This window comes from Physeter macrocephalus, chromosome 8 (genome assembly GCF_002837175.3).
Source record: "Physeter macrocephalus isolate SW-GA chromosome 8, ASM283717v5, whole genome shotgun sequence".
NCBI classification, from domain to species: Eukaryota; Metazoa; Chordata; class Mammalia; order Artiodactyla; family Physeteridae; genus Physeter; species Physeter macrocephalus.
In genome coordinates, this window is record NC_041221.1 from 107,589,176 (window position 1) to 107,615,113 (window position 25,938).

A 25,938-nucleotide genomic window follows, 5' to 3' on the forward strand; every position below is an offset into this window, starting at 1 on the left:
CCACCTAGAGGGGTGGGATAGGGAGGCTGGGAGGGAGACGCAAGAGGGAAGGGATATGGGGATATATGTATACATATAGCTGTTTCACTTTGTTGTACAGAAGAAACTAACACAACAATGTAAAGCAATTATACTTTAATAAATATGTTAAAAAAATAAATTAAATGAAATAGTAATAAAGCAAAAGACTTAAGTAAACAGAATAATGAGTGTTCATATATCTAAATGAACACAATATACACTGAAGTTGATACATACTAAGCCTACACCTTGAATTTCCCTCAGAATCATACTTCTCCTACACCACTGAGTAGTCAACTAATAGACCAGCTTGTATAATACCTAAAACTTACACATTTATTATTATTATCTTTGCAATGTAGTCCACTCACTTCAGTAACATCACCATACCTCTGTTAGAATAACGTGCTGGTTTTATAGTATGTTCAGAAATTCTTTGATACTTCTCCCTTCAAAAAGCAGAGCCTATTTTGTTCCCTTTAAGTGTAGGCTATAATTAGTGACTTTTTTCTAATGAAGATAAAATGATATAAGTAACTGTGTGATGTACAAGATTCAGACACAGAAGACATTGTGGCGTCCTCCTTACTCTCTTGGCTCACTCTCTCTGGGAGAAGCCAGGTGCTACACCATAAGATCACTCAAGTAGTCCTATGGAAAGGTCCACGTGATGAGGAACTGGCAGTTCCTAACAAAAGCCAGAAGAAACTGAGGTCTTCTGGCAATAGCCATGTGAATGAACCACCTAGGAAGCAGATCCTCCAGCCCCAGTCAAGGCTTCAGATGACTGCAGTCCCAGCCTACATCTTGATTGTAGCCTCATGAGACCTTGATCCAAAACCACCCAGCCAGGCTGCTCCTAAATTTCTGACCCATAGAAACTATGAGATAATAAATGTTCTGAGCTGCTAGGTCTACTGCTGCATAACAAATTATCCTGTATAAGATAAATACAAGCAATTTCAATTATGTGTACTTAGATTCTGAATTTTCTTATATTTCCACCTATCACCAGAACGAAGATTTTCTAATACCATCTCATGAAAGTACATTTTTCTCCCTTTAAAAGATCTACTTATTCTCAGCTTGGAAAATGCCATATTAGGGATAACAGTACCAAAATGAATTATACTGGTCTTTTGCTTGTTTGACAGTGTCAGAACTACTGCTTAGCACTTACACTCCACCTATCACCTAGTAGATACTCATTGAAAAGCTACTGGATCAGGAACACTTACTTTTAGAATTTCCATCTAAATAATTTAAATGAAGTTTTAGGCAGAAGGAGAGAGAAATCAGTTGAACTTCCAGAGGAAAAGTTTCAACTGAAAGCCTGTATCTATACCACTGTGATCCATTTGCTGGGAGCCAGAAAAAACTCACTTGGAAAAAAAAAAAGAAAAAACAGAGGTATTAATGACATAAAACATTGTAACTTTGTATTAGGTGTACAACATAATGATTCAATATTTATATATATTGTGAAACAATCACAAGTCTAGTTAATATCTGTCACTATACAGAGTTATGAAATTTTTTTCTTATGAAAAGAACTTTTGAAATCTACTCTTAGCAACTTGCAAATATGACACATAGTACTATTAACTATTAGTCAACATGCTGTAGATTACATGCCCATGACGTAAATATTTCATAACTGGAAATTTGGACTTTCTGACCCCCTTCACCCATTTTGCCTGCTCCTAACCCCCACCTCTGGCAACTACCAATCTGTTCTCTGTATGTATGAGTTTGGGTTTTGTTTTTTTTTTTAAGATTCCACATGTGAGATCACATGGTATTCGTCTTTCTTTGTTTGATTTCTTAGCAAAATGCCCTCCAGGTCCACCCATATTGTCACAATACCAAGACTTCATTCTTTTTACATGGCTAATGTCCCATTTTATATATATATATATATATATATATATATACATATATATATATACACACACACACACATCACATCTTCTTTATCTATTTATCCACTGATGGGCACTTTGGCTGTTCCCATATCTTGGCTGTTGTAAATGATGCTTCAGTGAACATGGGGTGCATATATCTTTTCAAGTTAGTGTTTTCATTTTCTTCAAATAAATACCCATAAGTGGAATTTCTGGATCAGATGATAGTTTTATTTTTAATTTTTTGAGGGACCGCCATATTGTTTTCCATAGTGGCTGCACCAGTTTACATTCCCACCAACAATATATGGTAATGAATGGTAACTAGACTTTTGGTAATGATCACTTTGTAATGAACACAGATGTTGAATCATAATGTTGGACACCTAAAACTCAGATACTGTTATATAAAAACAGAACAAAACAAAAAATTAGTTCAGAAACAAATACAATTTGATCCAACTATTTGAAGAGGGAAGTCTTGATTACTCTTCAAAGCCCACTGGAATATTTATTTTATATTCGCCCATATTTAGCTTTACATATATGTTTCCAAAGTGCCCTAGAAATGTTTCTTAAAATTCCTCTTAAAACAAACTTTTATAATTATCTAGTCTGCATTTCCTTTTAGTAAGATAATTCTTTAGTCATACAAAATTTTGTAATTATTACCACACTTGACCTATATATTCAGAAATAAACACTTCATGACAGAATGAGTTTATGACAAACTCTGACAAATGCCACTAGAAAGCTGTTGCATATATGTTGGAACCAATTACATTGAAACCTAGCTTCCTAACATTATCTCATCCTTCCACTTTCAGCTGCTAAGGCAAAGTAAATATCCCAAGAGATTAATAAAGTGTCCATTTTGAACAATGTAAGTTTGCACTTGATTCTGTTTCACGCTTACATATTATTTTTAATGTATCTCTAGATTTTTCATGTTTTCTATCCACAAGCACAAATGGTTGCTTATACATATATACAACTGCAAAATATTCAGTACATCTAACTAGCAAACAATAAATAAGGACTGAGGTGACATTACTCCCATATATCACTGTGAGCAACTGGACACATTACTAAAACTAACTGCAGTAAATCAAGTAATCTATTATCAACCACAAGACTTGAAAGTTACAAGCTGCTACACAAGCAAACTTCCAGGCTATGACTGGCAAATTCTGCAAGGAACAGCTGTAGAAATGATAATACCTAAATCAGAGAGAAATTTTAAGGTACAACTGTTAAACTTCTAAGATGAAATGGGTTTGTTATCCCTAGTTACAAGAGGTAACCTGATAGAAGGCTATACTTGATTAACTACTACTCTTCTCTGAAAACTTTTTTGTAAACCACTGTAAAAGAGGAACAGTAAACTCAGCATTGGTACAGTGAAAATTACATTACAAAACATAACTCAAACATAAAATATACATAATCAGAAACAATCCAAAAATGTTATATTTAAGTAGGTAAAAAACTGTATTTTCAAATTCTGTTCTGGTAAACCCTCTATCTCACCAAGTGTTTATAAAATTCTCATTCTGTTAAAAAAAAAGTGTTAACAAAATACTGTTTTTTTTTAAAGACTATCAACAGCAATCTTTGAAGAAAGACTTGAATGAGCATACACCCAATACCCAACACACTAGAACAATATTTTCTGTGTTTTACTGGAAGTGTAATTGGCTAAGGGGGAAAAAGATTAACAAAAGAAAAGATGAAAAAATATAGTATCAATTCATTAAAAAACAAGATGAAGAACATTCCTCAAATTTACCTCTCATTTAGATAGGAAGATCTCTGATTCAAATGTGTCACAAATGAGGATGCTGCTCAACCTACCCTCTTTTGAGATGTGCAAGTCAATCAGCTCAGAATAAAAAAGCTGCAGAGAACTAACACAACATTGTAAATCAACTATACTTCAATTAAAAAAAAAAAGCTGCAGAGATTTATTTTCATGTCAGTGAGCCAGAAAAAGAAAAAACAAGGGTACAGGAAATAAGGAAAATAAAAAATAAAATGTTATGCATACAAAAAGGTAGCAAATTTCATCTGATGTTAAAAAACACAAATTATGCTCAGAATAAATTAATGTATCTGTGATAGACATTTAGATGTGAGCACCACCAAAAAAAAAAAAAAAAAGGAACATATGTGAATGGGGGTTGGGGAGATACAGAAACAAGCATGGCAAAATGTTGAAGCAAGATCATATGCACATGGGGGTTCCCTGTACTCTACTGAAATTTGTTTGGAAATTTTCATGATAAAAACTTTTAAATTATTTTCCTTTACTCTGCAATCATTTGTTGGAGAATTGTTTACATATAATAAAGTATAAAACTCAAGTACACATTACAATTCAATGAATTTTTACATAGGTATATATCTGAATAACTACCACCTACGTCAAGATGTAAATCATATACCATCACTTCAGCGGGTTCTCTCTCTCTCCTTCCAAGACACTGACTCCTCACAACCCAAAGGCAACCACTCTCCTGACCTCTATTACCCCAGTTTAGGTTTTCCTATTTTAAACTTCATAAAAGTGGAATCATACATCATGAACTCTTTTGTGTCTGTCTACTTTTGCTTGACACAATGTTTCTGGGATTCATTCATGTTATGAACATCCTTGTACATGTTTTGTTTTGTTTTGTTTACCTTTCTTGGGTACATCTGACCTGAAATTACTGGATCACAGTACAGAACTATGTTTAGCTATAACACATACTGACAGTTTTGTAAAGTGGCTGAAACGACCTGACATTCCCACCAGCAATATATAAGAGTATCAGTTGTTTCATATCCTTGGCAACACTTGATACTGTTTCACATCCTTGGCAACACTTGATATTGTCAGTCTCTAATTTCAGCCATTCTGGCAGGGGTGAGATGGTGCCTCATTGTGACATTTCCCTGATGAGTAATGTAGAGGAGGGGTCCCCAAACCCCGGGCCGTGGACCACTACCAGTCCGCAGCCTGTTAGGAACCAGGCCGCACAGAAGGAGATGAGCGGTGGGAGAGGGAAGCTTCATCTGCCACTCCCCATCTCTTCCCATTGCTCGCATTACTGCCTGAACCATCCCCCCTCGCCGGTCCATGGAAAAACTGTCTTCCACGAAACCAATCCCTGGTGCCAAAAAGGTTGGGGACCACTGATGTACAGCACCTTTACCTATGCACATTGGCCTTTTGGATAACTTCTTTTGTGAAGATCTGCCTGCTTTTTTGCATATTTTAAAAAGAGTGTTGTTTGCCTTTTTCTTTTTGATTTTTACGAGTTACTTATATTTTTCTGGATACAAGTCTTTCACCAGATTTACTTAATGTGAGTATATTCTTGCAGTCTGTGGCTTGCCTCTTTAATGATGTCTTCATGAACAGAAATTCGTAACTGTAGTCTAATTTATCAATTTTATGTTCTATTTAAGAAATTTTTGCCTGCCCCTAGGTGATGAAGATATACTTCTAGGTTTTCTTCTAGAACCTTGATAATTTTAGCTTTTACATTTAGTTCTATGATCCAACTCAAATGAGCTTTTGAATATAGTATCAGGTAAAAATCAAGGTTCATTTTTTCCCAAATATCCAATATCCAATTTATCTAACACTATTAAAAGTAAATGTTTTCTTAACTTCAGTGGAGCTTTTATCATAAACCAAGAAACGACATATGTGAAGGTCTATTTCTAGACACTCATATTCTTCCATTGGTCTTTTTGTCTACCTGGTTCTAATATAACACTGTCTTAATTACTGTAACTTTATAGCAAGTCTTGAGACATTTACATTTTGATATAAATTTTGGAATCCATTTCATTAAAATTTTTAAATTCTGGGATTTTAATTGAAATTTTATTGAACCTATAGCTCAACCTGGGGGAAATTGACATTTTAAGAATATTGAGTTCCTACCATATAAAGATGGAATATTTCTCCACTTATTTAAATATTTTAAAATGTCTCAGCACTGTTTTATATTTTTCAGTGTAGAAGTTTTGCCCAAGTTTTTATTATATTTATCCTTAGGGATCTTACATATTTTGATGCTATTCTAAATGTACTTTCCTAATTTTATTTCATACTTTTTGGTTGCTAGCACACAACTTACAATTAATTTTTGCAGGTTGCCCTTGTATCCAGTCACCTTGCTAAATTCACTTATTCTAAAACTTTGCTGGTAAACACTTTTAAAATTTTTTTCCATTTTTTAAAATTAACTTTTTTTATCCTGAGGGCACTGGTTAGAATTCCAGCATGTTAAATAGAAAAAAAGATATGGGACATGAAACAAGGTTTTTGAGTATATTAGCTGTAGGAGTTTTTTTGTTGTTGTTGATAATCCAGAAAATTAACAATGTTTTCTTCTATTCCTAATTTGATGAGGATTTTTAACACGACAGATGGTGACTTTTGTCAAATGATTTCTCTATCTACAGAGATGATTGTAGAGATGGACTACATTGATTAATTGTAAAACAACAAACCAACCTTGTATTCCTGGAACAAATCTGTGATATCTTTTTTACATATCACTGGATTATCTCTGTATCTATGTTCTTGAGAAATATTGGCCTGTAATTATCTCTTCTTTCTTATGTTCTTGTTAGGTTTTTCCTACCAAGATTATGCGAAAATCATAAAATGTTCAGGGAAATGTTTTCTTTTTCAGTTCTCGAAAAAGTCTGTGTAAAATTAGCATTATATCTTACTTAAATGTTTGAGAGGTTTACCAGTGAAGCCATCTGGGCCTGGGGTTTTCTTGGTGGAAAAGTTTTTAATAAATTCAATTTGTTTTTCAAAGATTATGACCTTTCATTCAAGTTATCAAATGTACTAATATAAAATCATTCATAATTTTCCTTAACGATATCTATACAATTTGTAGTGATGCTTCACTTTTTTATTCTTAGTATTGGTATTTTCTGTTGTCCCCCAATTTTTTCTTGATCAGTCACTACAGGTTTATTAGTTTTTAAAAGTCTTTTCAACAAACTGTAAATTTTTGTTTCACTGATTTCTACTTTTGTATTTACTACTTCCTTCTTTCTGCTTTCTTTGGGTTTGATTTGTTGCTCCCTTCAGTTGTGAGCTTACACCACTGATTTTGAACTTTTCTTCCCTACTAATATATGCATACAGGCATACCTCAGAGATATTGTGGGTTCAGTTTCAAACCACCAAAATAAAGTGAACAGTGCAACAAAGGAAGTAAATTTTTTTTTGGTTTCACAGTGTGTATAAAAGTTACATTTTTGCTATACTGTAGTCTATTAAGTGTGCAATAGCATTGTGGTTAAAAAAAACCCAACGGACACAACTTAATTAAAAAGTATTTTACTGCCAAAAAAGTGCTAACTATCAGTGAGAAAATGCTGTTGGACAAATGGCACCGATAAACTTGCTCATTGCAGGGTTGCCACAAACCTCAGTTTGTAGAGAAACAGAGTATCTGCGAAGTGCAATGAAACAAAGCACAATAAAAACTAAGCATGCCTGTATAGAGCAATAAAGTCCTCTCAAAGCACTGCTTCAGTTACACTCAACAAGCTCTGATGTAATACTTCTGTTGTTTTTCAGATCAAAATATTTTCTAATTTCCATGTGACTTCATTTTGATTCATGGGCTATTTAGAAATGTCTTGATTAATTTTCAAACATTTGGAGGCTTGCTATCTATTTTCTGTTACTGAGTTGTAATTAATTACACAGTGATCAGAAAACATGTACTGTATAATTTCAATTCTGTGAAATTTGATCATACTTCAAGGACCAGAATATTTTGGCAAATGTCCCAAGCTCACTTGAAAAAAAAGGTATAGTCTTCAGTCTTTAGATAAAATGTTCTATGAATGTCAATTATATCAAGTTGATTAATCATGTCATTCAAATTTTCTATTTCCATACTGCTATTTTTATATAATTGTTCTATCAGTTACATCAAATGTATATGTAAAATCTCCAGTTATGGATGCATACCTATCTTTACTGCTAATTATATTAACTTCTATATTCAGAAGCTATGTTATTAGGTAAATACACACTTAGGATTATTATGTCATCTTGATGAACTGACCTACTTATTATGATACTTTCCTGTTATCTCTTACACTTCTTCCTTTATGTCTATTTTGTACAATATTAATATAGGCACATCAGACTTCTTTTGGTGAGTGTTTGCAAACAATATTTATCCAATCTTTTTACTTTCATATTATGTGTGCCTTTAAAGTGCTTTTTTTTAAAAAAATAAATGCTTTTAAAGGTATTTTTTTAATCATGCAAACACGAATCAAAAGAAAGATGGAGTGGCAGTATTAATATCAGATAAAGTAGACTGCAGAAGAAGAAATATTACCAGAGACAAAGGATACTATATAATGATAAAGGGGTCAATTCACCAAGAAGACATAACAATCCTAAACATATATGCATCTGACAACAGAGGTTCAAAATTCATGAAGCAAAAATAGTTAGAACAAAGAGGAGAAATAGACAAATCCACAATTATACTTAGAGACTTCAATTCTTCTCAGTGACCAACAAAACAAGTAGACAAAACCTCAGTTAGGAAACAGAAAACCTAACAAGCATCACCAGTCAACTGACAATTACAAAATATTTCATATAAATATATAATTTAGTTTTTAATATGGAATGTAGAATTTATAGAATATTCCACCCCAAAGCAGAACAATATACATTATTTTGAATTGCACATGGAACATTTACCAAGACTTACCATATTCTGAGTAATAACACTTCAAAGAATTCAAACAAAATTATACAAAGTATGCTTTCCATCTAAAACAAAATTAAGCATAGAAATCAATTATAGAAAGAGATAGGCAAAATCAACAAATAATTGGAAATTAAACAATATACTTCTAAACAACCCATGGGTCAATGTGAAAGTCACATAAGAACTCAGAAAATATCAACATAAAAATCTGTGGGACCAGGGCTTCCCTGGTGGCACAGTGGTTAAGAATCCTGCCAATGCAGGGGACACAGGTTCAAGCCCTGGTCCCGGAAGATCCCACATGCCACAGAGCAACTAAGCCCATGCACCACAACTACTGAGCCTGTGCTTTAGAGCCTGCAAGCCACAACTACTGAAGCCCATGCACCTAGAGCCCGTGCTCCACAACAAGAGAAGCTACCACAATGAGAAGCCTGTGCACCACAAAGAAGAGTAGACCCCACTCGCCACAACTAGAAAAAGCCCGCGCGCAGCAACGAAGACCCAACACAGTCAAAAATAATAAATAAATAAATAAATAATAATTAAAAAAAGAATTGTGGGACCATCTAATGTGGTGCTTAGAAGGAAAAGAAGAAAGGTCTCAAATCAATAGCCTAAGCTTATACCTTAAAAAATTGTAACAGAGTGGATTTAAATCCAAAGCACACAAGAAGAAATAGTAAAGAGCAGAAATCAATGAAATTGAAAACATTTGCTTTTTGAGTAATAAAACAAAAAGTTGAATCTTTGGAAAAATTAACAAAATTGATAAACGTGGAAACAAACTACTAAAGACAAAAGAGGGGACACATTGCCAATATCAGGAATGAAAGAAAAGACACCACTATAGATGCTATAGATATTAAAAGGACAATAAAGAAACAACTTCATGGCAATTAATAGATGAAAGAGGCAGATTCATTGAAAGATACAAACTACTAAAGCTCATATAGTAGGTGACTCACATAGTCAAAGACTGCAAGTTTTTAAGAAAAAATTAAATAACCCTAACTATCCTATACCTATTAAAGTAATTAAATTTATCCTTTAAAGCCTTTCAACAAAGAAAACTAGGCCCAAATGAGTTAGCTTGCAAACTCTGACAAACATTTATGAAATAATACTAATCCTATCCAAGATTTTTTGGGAAATATAAGAGGAATAAACACTTTAAACCTATGAGGGCAGCATTATTCTGATACAAAAATACTACACAAAAAAGGTATTCTTCATGTACACAGATACCAAAAAATATTCAACAATTTATTAGCAAATCTAATCCACCAATTTATGAAAATGATAATACACAACCAAGTGAAGCATATCTAGAGAATGCAAGGTTGACTCAACATCTGAAAATAAATCAATGTAATCCATCTTATTAACACACCAAAGAAGATAAACCATAAGATCATCTCAATAAGTACAGTTAAAACATTTGAGCACAATGTCCAATCATGATTAAAAAACTCTCAGCAGTCTAGAAACAGAATGGGGACATCATTAACTTGATAAAACGATTATTATACTTAATATAATAATATGTAGTATATAATAAAACCCGATAAAAGGCCCTAGTATACTTAATAATGAAAGACTGAAAGCTTTTCTCTTAAGATCAGGAACAAGACAAGGATATCTGCTCTCAACACTCCTGTTCAACATCATACTGGAGGGCCTAGCCAGCACAATAAGGGAAAAAAAAGGGTGGTAGGGGAGGTGGTTACACACAAACTGAAAACAAAAGAAACAAAACTGTTCTATATCCACAAATGATACAACTATCTACATGAGAAAATCCAAAAGAATCTACCAAAAAAAAAAAAAAAAAAACACGTTACTAGAATAGGTGAGTTTAGCAAGGTTGCCAGGTTCAAAGTCAGTATACAAAACTGTATTTCTAAATACTGTCAGTGAACAACTGGACATGGAAACTTAGGAAAATTATATTTATAATACTATAAGAAGTGATGAAATACTTGAATATGAATCTGACAAAATATGAACATCTATATGTTGAAACTATAAAATGCTAATGCTAATGATGGAAAATGAAGATCTTTGATTAAAACAAAATAGATGGAGATATCCTGTGTTCATTGATTGAAAGACTCAATATTAAGATGTCAATTCTTCCCAAATGGATCCATGCATTCAATATAATCTAAATTAACATCCCCTCAGTACTCTTTGTAGAAACCAACAAGTAATTTTTTAAAAATTTTATGGAAAAGCAAAAGAACTAGAATAGCCAGAATGATTTTGGAAAAAAAATAAAGCTGAAGAACTTACATTACCTGATTTTAAAACTTACTATAAAGCAACAATAATCATGACAATGTGGCATTGGCAAAATGATAGATACAAAGATCAAGGGGACAGTCCAGAAACAGACTCACATACATGGTCAACTTATTTTTGACTAAGTTAATTCAATGTTGGAAAGGAAAGTGTTCCCCAAAAATGGTGCTAGAATTGGGAAAATAAACTTGACCCTTATCTCACACTATATACAAAAATTAACTCAAAATAGATGATACACTTTGCAATAAAAACTATAACATTTGTAGAAGAAAACGTAAGAGGAGATATGCATAACTTTGCACTGAGTAAACAGAACACAGAAACACAAATCATAAAAGGAAAAACTGACAAAGTGAATTTAGTCAAAATTAAAAGCCCCTCTATTTTAAACAGTTAGGAAAATGAAAAGGTAAGCTTCAGACTGCACTCTCTGTGTATGCATCTGTGTGGGTCAAAGGACTTGTATAGAAAAATGTATAAAGAATTCCTCCAACTCAATAAGACAAACAACTCAATAAGACAAACAACTCAATGTTGAAAAATGGGCATAAGATTTGAACACGTACTTCACAAAGGAAGACATACAAATGACTGTAACACATGAACAAATTCTCAATATCATTAATCATCAGATAAATACAAATTTAAAATACAGTGTCATACTACCACATATCCACTAGAAGGGCTAAAATTAAAAAGACTAAAACAACCAAGTGTTGATGAGAAAGTAGAGTAACTAGAACTATAAAATGGGAAACAGTTTGGCAGGTTCTTATAATTAAACATTTGTTTACAATACAACCCAACAAATCCATTTCTAAGTATTTACCCAAGAGAAATGAAAACATATGTTCACACAATAACTCATGAATGAATGTTCATAGCGGCTTTACTAATAACAACCCCAAACTGGAGACAATCCAAATATCCATATATAGGTGAAATGGTCAATAATTGTGGTAAATCAATACCATAAACTACTACTCAGCAATAAAAGTGGTGAACCAGCTAAACATATAAACATATGGATTATCCTCAAAAACATCATAGTGAAAGAAAAAGACATGGATGCAAAAGAATACATGTTACATAATTCTGTTTATATAAAATTCTAGAACAAATGAAACCCATTTACAGTGAGAAAAAGAGGACAAACTGTTTCCTAGAGCTGAGGGTGAAAATGTGACTTACTGCAAAAGGGCAGAAGGGAACTTTTGGGGATGACAGAAATATTCTGTATCTTTATTGTGGTAATGAAAATATTCTACTCTTGATTGTGGTAGTGGAGACATGGGTGTATACATATGTCAAAACACACCAAGCTGTACATTTTATTGTATGTAAATTATCCTCAATAAAGTTGATTCTTTAAAAAAGAGCTCTCTTGGGAAAATATTAACCAGGGAATACTGGTGATGCCCCTATACGACCACTCAAAAGATATCAAAAACATCAATAAAATTCAATACCCATTTATGGTTTTTAAAAATGTCATCAGAAATGAAAAACAACAATAAAATCAACTTGGAAAGCTAAGAATACAAGAACACATTTTAACCTATTATACTCTCCATTTATCAGAAAGCTTCAGCAAACATCATAATTGATGGCTAAAACATCAGAAACAATCCCTTAAAGTCTGAAACAACACCAAGTTGAACTATCACTGCTATTATTTAACATTATATAAAACGTATAATAGCCAAAGCAATGAGGAAAACACACAAATTATAAAATTTAAAAGAAAGCCACAAAACTATTTTCAGATAATCAACTCAATAAAGTGATTAGATACATGATAAGCAGAAAAAAATTCAAAAGCTTTCGTGTAACTGGAGGGGGAAAAAAAGAGAAAAAATGTTACTAGAAAGTTTCCATCCACCAGAGCTATCAAATCATAAAATAGCTAGGAATACTAAGAAGGAATGTCATACATATGGGAATAAAACTATAAAACTTTCCCTAAGCAAGGTGTGAATAAAATGTAGAGACATACCATACATACACATATTTCTGAGGGGAGAGACTCAGTATCACAAAGGTCAGTTTGCCCCATATTAATCTAAAATTTCAATATAACCTCATTCAAAATACCTGAGGATTTTTTATTTAATTTACAAGTTGAGTCTAAAGTTCATTTGGAGAAGAAATGCATAAGAATCAAGAATAACTTCCAAAAGAGTAATAAGGAGGGAGAAATGTTATCAAAATTTTAAATATGCATTCTCTTTTTAACCCAGCAATTCCATTTCTAGGAATCCATGCTCCAGAAATAATCACATAAAGAGGAAGTTTCCTGAACAGCTGACTCTTAGGATGAAGGCAGAACTAGAAGGGGAAGTGGAAGGTATACTTTTTACCTTACAATCTTCCATACTGTCTGAAGTTTTAAAATTTAAGATTTAAAGTTTGTAATTAAAAACAAATAAATGTAAAAGTTGGCTTCAAATAAAGCATTATTTGTGATAGGAAAAAGAAACTAATTCAAATGTCTTTCAGTAAGGGAATGGTTAAGTAAATTACAGCCCATTGAAGCTATTGAAATATCATTTAGCTTTTAAAAAGTTATCAGGGAGACTTAGGTTTAACAAGTAAAGATGGCCAAGATATCTAACTCAGTGAAAAAAGCAAGTGATATACCAATGTGTTTGGTATACCCCACCAAACTCCCCCAACTTTACATGTATGCATATGTGTTTAAAAGTGTACATGAGAAAGAAGTACAATACTGTTAACTCTAGACACTGGAATGAGACTGGGGGATGAAAGGAAATGTTCACATTTTACTTAATAGTTCATTTTCTGTATTGCTGAATTTTACATCTAGTTCGTATGCCTAATTAATTTTTTAAAGTTAAAGTTATTTCATATAAAATGATAAATTCCAGAGGACATGGGAAAAATAGTTTAAACGTTTATAAAAATCTTTAAAACGTTTATCTTCATGTTTATTTACATTCTCTGCAAATGATCTATAGTTTTCACCAGAGGTGGCTGCCAATGTAAAGAAATTTAACTTACCAGGTATAATAAAAATAACAACATATTAAGCCTTTAAAAAAATCATAAACTTCCCCGAACCAGCAGACTCAAAGCAGTGCCTATGCGTATGTTAAAAAAGAAAAAGAAGAAAAAAAAAATGCCTGGAGAGATTAAGTCTCCTAAATAGATTCTTCCTCTCAGTAAAAAAGACTACCTCCTCCCCTCTTCTTCAACTTGGTCTGAGCGGCTTTAAACTCACCATTTTGAATGTGCGCAAAATGATTAACAAGCAGTAATCTCAGGGAGGCCGAAATTGAAGGTGCATACGCCAGAGGCGTGCTCTGACCTGACAGCGCTAACTGGGAGAAGCATTGATGGAATGGTGCTAATATCGGGAGAAGAACGATTGTTACGGTCTGTACAGGGTGTCTGCGTAACAGAGCCTCGGTGACAATCGGGAAACATGAAAATACAGTCAGTAGAGCGACGGCAACGGAAGGTTTTTCGGGGAAGGGGTGCTGATGCAGGCCTGTGGCGTAAGATGGATCAGCTCTACACAGGGTGACTGGAAATGGGCAGAGAGGGCGGGTGAGAGGTGTTAGTAGGGGACACACTCTTCTAACACAGTCGCGATTGTAGGGAGAAAGGCAGCAGGGTCCTTGGCCAAGGCACCAAGGACAGCAGAAGAGGCAGCAAGAAAGAGCGGCCGGTGGAGACCCCGATACCAATCTATGCCATCGCCGGAGGCAGCGGGCGTTGCGGCCACCGATAAGAGCGTGGCCGCAGGTTCGGGCTGGACAGGGCCCAGAAGACGAAGAAGGCCGCTCCCAGCCATCAACCCCACCCACCATGGCCGGCGCGGCGGGCCAGGGACAGGCCCCACTCCTTCTCGAGGACAGAAATTAAGAAACGGAGGAGGTGAAGGCAACAATTTCCTCGCCTTGTCCCTCACCTTCCCAACATGAGAACAAGCCAGATTAAAAAAAAAAAAACCCTCACCGAACTGTGCAGCGGCTCCGGAGCGAGAACAGCGCTCGATCCTCCACCCGCCACCACCGCCTTCTTCTCCGCCTCCGACTCCTCCCCCGCCGAACGCGCAGGGGCTGGCGGCGGCGGCGGCTGCGGCGGCAGCGGCGGCGCCGGCGCCGGCGGCGGAAGCAGAAGCGGCCGCGGCGCGACCCGCCCCTTGCGCCTCGGTAGAGGAGAAGGAGGAGGGAACGCAAGCCCCGCCCCCAAAACAGAGTCGACCAATAGGCTTAAAGGACCTCTGCGGGAAAAATCCACATACCCAATCGGAACCTGAGGAGTGGGCCCACGTCAATGGTTGGGACGTGGCAGAAAAAGGGAAATATACTTGGACTGTCTTTACACCCTGGTCCCCCTTTCTCGCCCAGGGGCAAGTTCACCGATTGGCCGTAGAGCGGAAGGACGAAACCCACCCCTGCCTGGCCCCGCCTCCTTTCCCTGCTGCACTGCGACGTTGGGGGGCAGGGGCGGGGCACCATGCTAGGGCTGGAACAGCAGGCCTTTTGTGGTTTGGGCTGGGAGAAAAGGGCGGGGTCTCAGGGAAAGGGAAGGGGGTGCGGAGAGCTAAAGGAAGAACTGGCGCAGCTAGACTTTCAGAAATTCCAACAGCAACAACCAAGATGGAGGCGTTAAAATCAATCCTAATTTGACTGGAAACCTAACTAACAAGATTAGGGTCTCCTGGCATAAAGTTCAAACCTTTGCAGTTCAGATATGTGTGGGCCAAGAGAAAATAGCAGACGGAGGAAGGGCAGGTCTTCCTCCCTGCCCACCTTGCCTGCGCACTATATAGTGCCTTCTCCCCTCCCACTCCGCAATCCCCCAGTCAGTCGCCTGCCCCTTCTTTTCTGATTCTTTTGGGAGTGGGGGCGGGTTATAGGGGATGCCTGCGTTTCCTCTGTATAGCCATGGCCTGACCAGAGCCTTCCAGTTGCACCTTGGGGCTGATGGGTTGTCAAGCCGGGAAGTAACATCACATGCAACCAAAATACATAACAACAGCTGTAGTCCCTGGACACCTTGCTTAATTTAAACAAGGATAACAGTTTAGTCAGTCATGTCACTGATGCTAAATTGTTTCTTCGTCCTGCATACGTCCTCTTTTTTCATCCTGAACGTGTCTGCTTCTCTGATTGCAGTACCACTCTCCTCCCACCTTACCCCCAACTCTCTTCACCTCTTCACCCCCTCCGCACACATGCCCAATGCCCAAGATATATTTATCGCATCCCCTCCGCCAAGAATTAAGAACCCCATTTCTTGTGCTGTCCCTGGCAACTGCGAAATCTCCTGCCAGTGAACCAAGACTCATTTTTTTGCTGTTGATGAAAACAAATTATCCCAGATTTCCTATAAAACTTGGACTATGAGAATTTGCTTGACATTTTGTGAAGCCAAACTAACTCTCAGCCCACTCCTGTAGTACCTTTCTTACCTAGAAACCATTTCCCACTTGATATTTCTCTGCTTTACACATGTTGCTCTAGAAGTTGTGGCTCTTTCTCCATCCAAGTCTCTCCTTCTTTGAAAGAGAATTGATACTTTAATCACATTTCTTTGATCTCCTTTTAGGTTGTTGCATACTGATTCAATTGGGTACACTAACCAGTTTGCTGGGGCAGGGTTTCCCCAAATTTCAATCTCTTTCATACCATATCTGTGTATACCACTCGCAGTAGTATTTATTATTTTCTTTAAATAAATGTGTCTTTCCTTCAATTTCTTTAAGAGTAAAACTTTTATAAATTACTATTAATGGAAAACCTGTGTCACCTCTCCTAAGCTGAAAGTAACTGAAAGAAAAGTGAACATAAAACAATGTTTTTAAATTCTGGCGATAGAGAGTATTTTTTCTACTAAGATCTCTCAGCCTCAAGACTACTCCCTGTAAAAAGGGAGCGTTACTAAGCACTAGAAACATTTAAAAAGCAGGTAGGCAAATGGCATTTTTATCATGACGTAATCAAAGGATAGAAAAATAGAACCAAAATAGGAATCACTCTCTCACTTATGTAGTCATTGTTTTTAATCCTGCATGCATGTCCCAACTAAAGTTATCCAAGGCATCAGAAGTGATCTATGTTACTCTTGGAGAAACACCCTTGTGGAGGCTTATAGCATGTATTCCAGAATCAAAAGACTATACTCTCATACTAGCTCCCGCATTGATTGCTGAGTGCCTCTGGACTCTTACATCTCTGGCCTCAATTTCCAGTTTAAATATGTGGAAAGTAATAAAGCCTACTCATGACCTGTTGTACTATAGACTAAATAACCTAATAAATGTGAAACATATCATACCTAGCATGTAATAAGTACTAAATACATATTTATATTGGCTTATGTATTATATTATTACATATATATAGAGAGATATGTATTAATGACATATGTATTATTATTGATTTCAGAGGTGGGAAACACTCCCTAAGGCAATCAGTTGAAGGTACCACAGGATGTAATGCAGTAGTTCTTAAAGAGTGATCCCCATACCAACAGCATCAGCATTACCTGGGAACTTTTTTAAAATGCAAATTCTCAGGTAGGTCCAACCTCAGACCTGAATTGGAAACTCTAGGTGTGGAGCCAAGCGACCCATATCTTAGCAAGCCTTTGAGGTGATTCTGATGCACGCAAAGTTGGAGAACCACAGATGTAACAGAAGGAGGATTGGTAAAGGAGTGAGAGGACCTGAATTCAAATTATATCCTTAGAGTGACATCAGCAAAAATGGAGATGTAAGCACCTCTGAAAATTCTTTTCTCCATAAAAGCAATGAGAAAACTGGCAAAACTCTCAAAGTCAACTTTTTCAGAACTGTGGAAATCAACCAAGGGCTTGCAGCAACCCAGGAAGCATTTATTCAAGAAAACAGCTGAATCTCAGTAAAAAGAGCAAGGTTTGTAATGTTTTGGCTTGTTCTAATCTAATCCCATCATCTCCAACTCCACTATAGCACTGAAAAACAATAGTTGACAATCATGGTGAAAAGGAGCAGCCTGGCAGAACCAGACAAGGCAGAATGAGGCTGGGACTCCTCCAAAGCCTAATTCCAAGAGAAGAGTCATCATTTAACCTATCTGGTGGTTCCCAGGAAGATCTCACTTGCAAGTCTATCTTGATTTGATTTGATTCAGAGCCAAACCAGTGGTTTTCTGGGGAAAAGGCTTTTCCCCAGAAGTGTTTGTAAAAAACAAAACAAAACAAACAACAAAAAAAACACAAACAAGAAAACAAACAAAAACACAATGAAAGGGAATTGATTAACTTTGCCACACTTAGGCAGTGGAAACAGGTTGGGGCAGACAATAGGTTAACCAGAAAGCTTAAAAGGAAAAGCTGGAGATTTGTCTGTAGGAACTTTGTAAGCTCTAACATATTCATGGGAAACCAGAAACTCACACACATGCCCAGGGCTGTGCTAAGTAGTGCATAAGCTCAGGAAAGACCTGAGAAGGCCCTAAACATTCACCTAAGGCTGACCTTGAGGCTTTGCATAAGCAAGAAGTGAAGGCTAAGGGAGAACTGTCAACTGCCTGGCTTGGTGTTGAAGCCCTGCCCAAAACACACACACACACATACCCTCAACAAACCCTGGGAGACATACTGATTCAAGGCATCTAAGGAAATCTCTATCTAATCATTAGATGAGCATGAAGCTAACCAAACGGAATCATCAATGGCCACACACCACTGCTGATGAAAAATTAATCAGTCAATATAAGAAAGAAATGGAAAATTTTATTCAAGACAAATTGAGGATTATAACCCAGGGAACAGCAACTCAGAAAGCTCTTAGAATAATCCGCCCATTAGAATTCAAGGCACAGTTATATAAGCTTTTTGAGACAGGGCTGTGCATTAAATGATGTATTATTGATGGTTTACATAATCCATATCTAAGAATCATTGTGGTCCCTTACAAGATCAAGAGGCAATGTTATCTTTTAAGGAGTTGTCTTGTTGAGGCCAGGAAAATGTTGCTCTTTATGGTTGAGCAGATATTTATGCTGATGGGGGAGGTTTGGTCAATATATAATGCACAGTAGAGGGGAGAGAGGAAGCCAAAGGGAGAAGAAAAAAAATTTTTTTATGGTTAAATGTTTCTTGTCTTGTCATAAAATATGAATTTTATTTCACAATTTCCCCCTTTTGATCATTAGACTTTTGATAGAAAGCAGTAGGTGAGCAAATATTTTCCGGGGTGGTTGCTTGCCTGCACTGCGTCATCATGTCCCTTGATGCCAAGTCTTTTTTTAAAAATAAATTTATTAATTTTTGGCTGCATTGGGTCTTGGTTGCTGTGCACGGGCTTTCTCTAGTTGTGGCGAGCAGGGGCTACTCTTGGTTGCGGTGCATGAGCTTCTCATTGCGGTGGCTTCTCTTGCTGTGGAGCATGGGCTTTAGGTGTGCAGGCTTCAGTAGTTGCAGCATGCGGGCTCTAGAGCGCAGGCTCAGTAGTTGTGATGCACGGGCTTAGTTGCTCTGCGGCATGTGGGATCTTCCCGGACCAGGGCTCGAACCCATGTCCCCTGCACTGACAGGCGGATTCTTAACTACTGCGCCACCAGGGAAGTCCCAATGCCAAGTCTTAATAGCCTGGTTCTCTGATTTTGGGGGGATTATAATAGCAGAATGTTTGGCAAGGACTGACAGTCAATTTTAGGTTATCCAGTAAGACTTAAGCCAATTTTTCTCACATGTGCATTGTATATGTCCATTATTTTATAGAGAACCATTGGTGTAATCTATAGTTTCAAGTCATTTAGACATCATTATCTTAGTATGAGCAAGTGACACATAGCATGAAAGGCAAGAAACTCTTACCTTGTAAGTTCCACAAACTGTAACTAAAATTGCCAGTAGGATCAACAACATCATTAGCAAAGATTTAAGCCAAGATCTTCCTGAAGCAAACCGTTTTCCTAATGTTTCCCCTAAACTGCGAAGAGGATTGTTCAGAGCAGAAATGTGACACTTCATATGGGTCATAAGACTGGTTACATTTGAAGACTCGTCAGGTATAAAGATGCAGTATTCAGTACATATTACAGCACAAGTTCCCTCTTGGGAAGTAGCTAAAATATTGAGGGCTATGCAATCTGTAAGATTGGTTTTTTCATCATGGAGACTTCCAAATTGAGCAGCTAATGGTTTGATTACTATCATTCAAAGCTTGCTGAGTGAATTTTGTTAAAGCCTTTATATGAATAATGATATCTTCTATTCCAAGTGAAGGAACAATATTGAGATCAAATAATCGTACTATTAGAAAACTGATCAAGCCCCATGTGCCTGCATTAAGGCAGATTGGCAGATTGGCAGGGGCTGTTTCACCAATTATATACCTTCCTAAGCAACCTGGAGAGAGCCAAGGTCATAAACTTGTTCCAGAAATCCATTAGGTCCTGTTAGGAGCCACCCAATACTCAATATCTAATGAAAATGAGTATTTATGGCCAAGTTCAGAATAGGCATTATTAGTTGGCTGGGTAAGAGGGTCTCAGTTATATTGGTGGTAACATTAGCTTGAGTGGTGCTAGAGTTCTTTCCTTTAAAATAAAAATTTCTAAGAGCCATCTAGTTAGAGCCCTGGAGAGGAGAAATCCACCAAGGCAAACAGGGAGTAATGGACATAGGTAATTGGCCATAAACCCAGCAATTTGATTAGCTTTTGAAACTTGCATAAGATTGAGCACAAAGAAGAAATACATTTGGTTTATAAGCAAAAGCATGAGCAATTATCAAAGTAATCAGTATACAGGCCTAGTCCGGTATCCTGGGTTAGCTGTTTACTTCAGATGTCATCTTCTCCTCATCCCTGGTAGTGCTGGTCTTAGTTGTAGTCAAGTGTCAAAAACAGGAGTTGCAGTTCATCCAGGAGAGGCCTGAGATGGTTTCTTCCAAGATGGCTGTAGAGAGTCCTTTATGTGAAATCTCTTCCAGTATGCATAATCTCCTGGTTGCAGGTCATGGTGAATCCGACCTTCAGCCAAAGTTAGATCACCGTGATAAGCTTCAGAAACAAACTTAGAGTGTCCTTTTAATAACTAAACTTTACAAGGAGCTATCTAGAAAGTGAGTCTTAGCCAGTAAATACAGACCTCAATTAACAAAACTAGAATTTAATATTCAGTAAAACATAATCTTTTTCTCCCTAAAACTACCCTCATTTCTACCAAATATAGCCAAATTAAGACTAATCTGTTTTGTAAAATAAGTCTGGTTAATTGATGACATAGGCTTTTGCAAACTGACTGTGCTGGAACTTTTCATAAATAATCTCAGATTGAACTTTAAAAAAACAAAAACTCTCAAGGCCAGGAAAGCCACACCAGGAGTGTGTCATAGATTCCACTTGTGATATCTATAGATTTGGGTGATGGATTTGGGTGAATTCTTCTCTTCTGGAGGTTGCCAAATACCTTGAGATTCTGGCACCTTTTAGAAATTGGCCTTCCTTATGCCTGAGAAAGCCTATGGGAACTTAAGAGTTTCCAAATTCTGGAGGGATCAGGTAGAGAGGAAAGATAAATGTTTCAATTCTATTTATTGAGATATAATTTAAAGTTTTCCTTATATCTGGAAAACACAGGTTAGAAAACAGTGATATTTCAGACAGAAAGAAAAATTATAACCATACTCATAAGTCTGTTCAGTCCTTTATCCTTGATCTTAATCTTCTGTTAATAGTTTTTTTAATGTCATCAGGTTTTCCATTAGAATTCTTTAATTCCTTACCCAGTTCAGTGGTATGATCTGAAAGTTATCAGAAACCTGTACTTGTCAAAAAGTCATTTCTATGAATCTTCTTGAAGATAAAGCATTTTTGCAAAAGCATCAGAGTACAACAATAGATGACAAAAGACTTAAAAAGTTAAGGTTAAAGAACTGATTACAATGCAATTGAAAAGAAACTTGGCTACTGCTATGACATATAGCGATTTAAGATAATTACTAGAAATATGACTGATAACATTTTACCAGGACATACCAGAATTTTAGGAGTTGCATATAATTTCTAGAATATCTATGTTAATAACATTTACCCACATGATACAACCAAAGAAGTTTTATCAACACGCATTCAATAATGTTTCCCATGTAATTCAACATACCAAATAAGCTTCATTACATTAATATTTCTCTCTGAGATAGAAAAAAAACAAATATTGTGAGGTGTTTCAGGGACCCTTTGGAAAACCTCAAAATTAGCTAGAAGTCAAATGAACTTTATTTAAAATTTGATGTTTGGGAATTTTGTCAAATATATCAAAAAGTTTTAAAACACCTGGTCAAATAGGATCATAAGTCAATGTGAAACAATATCCATTCACTCAACCAAAGGGACAATAAAAGATCTCAAAAGTTGTATTAAATCACTTAAATACAAAGAAACTCACACAACCTATTATCAAAAGCAGTTCAATATTTTATCAAAAGCAGTTCAATATTTTAAGAAAACTTTGTCCTCTTAGAGAGAAAACCAAATTCAGGTTTAGTACCACTTTACCTTTAAATCCGTTTTCTTAATTAGATTCAATCTTATCTTAGCCAATCCTGACCAAGCACAAAACTCCCTCAGTGTTCCTCTTCCACAAACCTTCCATAACTTTCTGTATCCATATTAATCCGTCTCCTATTTTCTTTTCCATTCAGAAACAACCAGCTCTAGGACAAAACTACCCTTTTTCCCTTTAACAAAATGCATTTCCATTCTTCACACCTTTTTTTTTTTTTTTTTTTTTTTACTGAAAACACCCATCTTATTTTCCTGGAATGCTGATTCTGGATTGTGCAAACCATTGGTAATAATATCATTTATGTACAGCCCTCTGTCTTCTGACTTCTTGTCTCCTTGTGTATTAAGAATGCCACTTTTGGCTTGATATCTAGTACTTGGCACCACAATATGGTAAATGCTCTCAAGGAAAAATCCAGGATGAATGTGAAGCTTCCCATATGTTTCACTTCTCTCAAGAATCGTAGGTTCTTAACTCCTACCTGTATTGGTGACTCTTCAATGCCTTCAAACATTGTTTTATATATTTTCCCCATTTTTATAATTACCTTCAGTGGGAAGGTTAGTCTTATGGATGATTATCAATTGTGGTTGCAACCAGAAGTACACCAGATGATTGTTTTAAAGTTTGAACAAGGGAACATATTTTTAGTCATGAACCATCATTTAGAATCATGGTTCTTTATCAATAAAATTCCTTTCAAATCTTAAACTTTTGACATTTTTTCTTCCATGCAGTCTTAGGTGATATTAGCCACATCAAAACTTCTTTCCCAGATTTTATTCCCAAGTCTTGTTTAATTCTTTGCTTTCCAACCTCCATGCCTCTCTATTTCCATTTAATGGTGATTACCTTGAGGCCATCAGGCTTGGGTGGGAAAGACTAAATATTAGTCTTAATTGGCCTGTATTGATCAAAACCTTTCTCAGTCTTTTATCTCACAGCTTAGAGTAGAAGTCCACTTTTCCAGTAATTTGCAGCTCCAAACTTCAGGAATTTCTCTATTTCTATTTGCATACAACCTTTTCTTGCCTGAGCTAATCTCTTTCATCTTATACTTTGATAAACTGTCCCTGGCAAAAGCACACACCTCTAATATTCTGTTTTCAAAATTTTGTAGACTCTGCAGGCACCTTATCTGGCTCCCAAATTACCACAGTGATAGCTCTTTTTTAACCAAATGTTTTGAGACTGCATAGCATGGATCTCCATTTTTCTAGCATCTACTATCAGATACTTTACCATTTGCTGAGCAACTGCTAGGTCAGTGCCATGTATTTACAATATTTTGTTATAAGAAATCTTGTATTAATTAAGCAAAACTAGATAATGTAACAGATAAAGCCTAAAATGTTATGGAGTAGAGAAGTCTATTGATATTTGCTGTAGACATAAGGACCACCTACTGGTGGGAAAGAAAGGGGATGGGGGAGAGGTACTTCTTTATAGTGTAATTAAATCACCCATCCTGGAAAAGCCTGAGTTATCTACAACCATGTGTTCCAAGTTTGTTTTGAGACTCCTCACCGAATAGTTAAAAAGAACTTTGACCACCCAGAGGGCAAAAAAATGAAATAGGTAGTTGAAAAAGAGGTTACAAATAATATACCAATTACACCCTGTGACACAATTTATTCTAAATCTTACACCGGGAGAGGGCAGACAGCAGAAGCAAGAAGAACTACAGTCCTGCAGCCTATGGAACAAAAGCCACATTCAGAGAAAGATAGGCAAGATGAAAAAGGCAGAGGACTGTGTAACAGATAAAGGAACAAGACAAAACCCCAGAAAAACAAATAAATGAAGTGGAGATAGGCAAAATTCCAAAAAAAGAATTCATAATAATGATAGTGAAGATGATCCAGGACCTCAGAAAAAGAATGGAGGTAAAGATCAAGAAGATGCAAGAAATATTTAACAAAGATCTAGAAGAATTAAAGAACAAACAAACAGAGATGAACATTACAATAACTGAAATGAAAACTAAACTAGAAGAAATCAATAGTAGAATAACTGAGGCAGAAGAATGGATAAGTGACCTGGAAGACAGAATGGTGGAATTCACTGCTGTGGAACAGAATAAAGAAAAAAGAAAGAAAAGAAATGAAGACAGCCTAAGAGACCTCTTGGACAACATTAAATCATTAAATGCAACAACGTTCACGTTATAGGGGTCCCAGAAGGAGAAAAGAGAGAGAACGGACCAGAGAAACTATTTGAAGAGATTATAGTGGAAAACTTCCCTAACATGGGAAAGGAAATAGCCACCCAAGTCCAGGAGGCGCAGCGAGTCCCATATAGGAAAAACCCAAGGAGAAACATGCTGCAGCACATAGTAATCAAATTGGCAAAAATTAAAGACAAAGAAAAATTATTGAAAGCAGCAAGGGAAAAACAACAAATAACATACAAGGCAACTCTCATAAGGTTAACAGCTGATTTCCCAGCAGAAACTCTACAAGCCGGAAGAGAGTGGCATGATATACTTAAAGTGATGAAAGGGAAGAATCTACAACCAAGATTACTCTACCCAGCAAGGATCTCATTCAGATTCGATGGAGAAATCAAAAGCTTTACAGACAAGCAAAAGCTAAGAGAATTCAGCACCACCAAACCAGCTCTACAACAAATGCTAAAGGAACTTCTCTAAGTGGGAAACACAAGAGAAGAAAAGGACCTACAAAAACAAAACCCAAAAAAATTAAGAAAATGGTAATAGGAACATACATATAAGAATGTTACAAGAGACAAGGAAGGACACTACATAATGATCAAGGGATCAATCCAAGAAGAAGATATAACAATTGTAAATATATACGCACCCAACATAGGAGCACCTCAATACATAAGGCAACTGTGAACAGCTATAAAAGAGGAAATCAACAGTAACACAACAATAGTGGGGAACGTTAACACCTCATTTACACCAATGGACAGATTATCCAAAACGAAAATAAATAAGGAAACAGAATCTTTAAATGACACAATAGACAAGAAAGGTCTAACTGATATTTATAGGACATTCCATCCCAAAACAGCAGATTACACTTTCTTCTCAAGTGGGCACAGAACATTCTCCAGGATAGATCACATCTTGGGTCACAAATCAAACCTCAGTAAATTTAAGAAAACTGAAATCATATCAAGCATCTTTTCTGACCACAACACTATGATATTAGAAATGAACTACAGGGAAAAAAATGTAAAAACACAAAAACATGGAGGCTAAACAATACGTTACTAAATAACCAAGAGATCACTGAAGAAATCCAAGAGGAAATCAAAAAATACCTAGAGACAAATGACAATGAAAACACGATGATCCAAAACCTATGGGATGCAGCAAAAGCAGTTCTAAGAGGGAAGTTTATAGCTATACAAGCCTACCTCAAGAAACAAGAAAAATCTCAA

General features: G+C 36.1%; 1 protein-coding gene across 2 annotated transcripts in view; it reads right to left on the minus strand.

The window, feature by feature from the left end:
- PJA2 (praja ring finger ubiquitin ligase 2) overlaps window positions 1-25,938 on the minus strand; it is a 380,196-nt gene that overhangs the window by 68,085 nt on the left and 286,173 nt on the right. Inside the window, exon 1 of one of the 2 annotated variants that reach the window (XM_024126081.3) lies at window positions 14,978-15,085. The exons of the other annotated variant lie outside the window; for it this stretch is intronic. The gene's annotated coding sequence lies outside the window, so the exon portion shown is untranslated. Of the gene's footprint in view, window positions 1-14,977; window positions 15,086-25,938 lie in introns of those variants that run through there. 2 annotated transcript variants of the gene reach the window in all.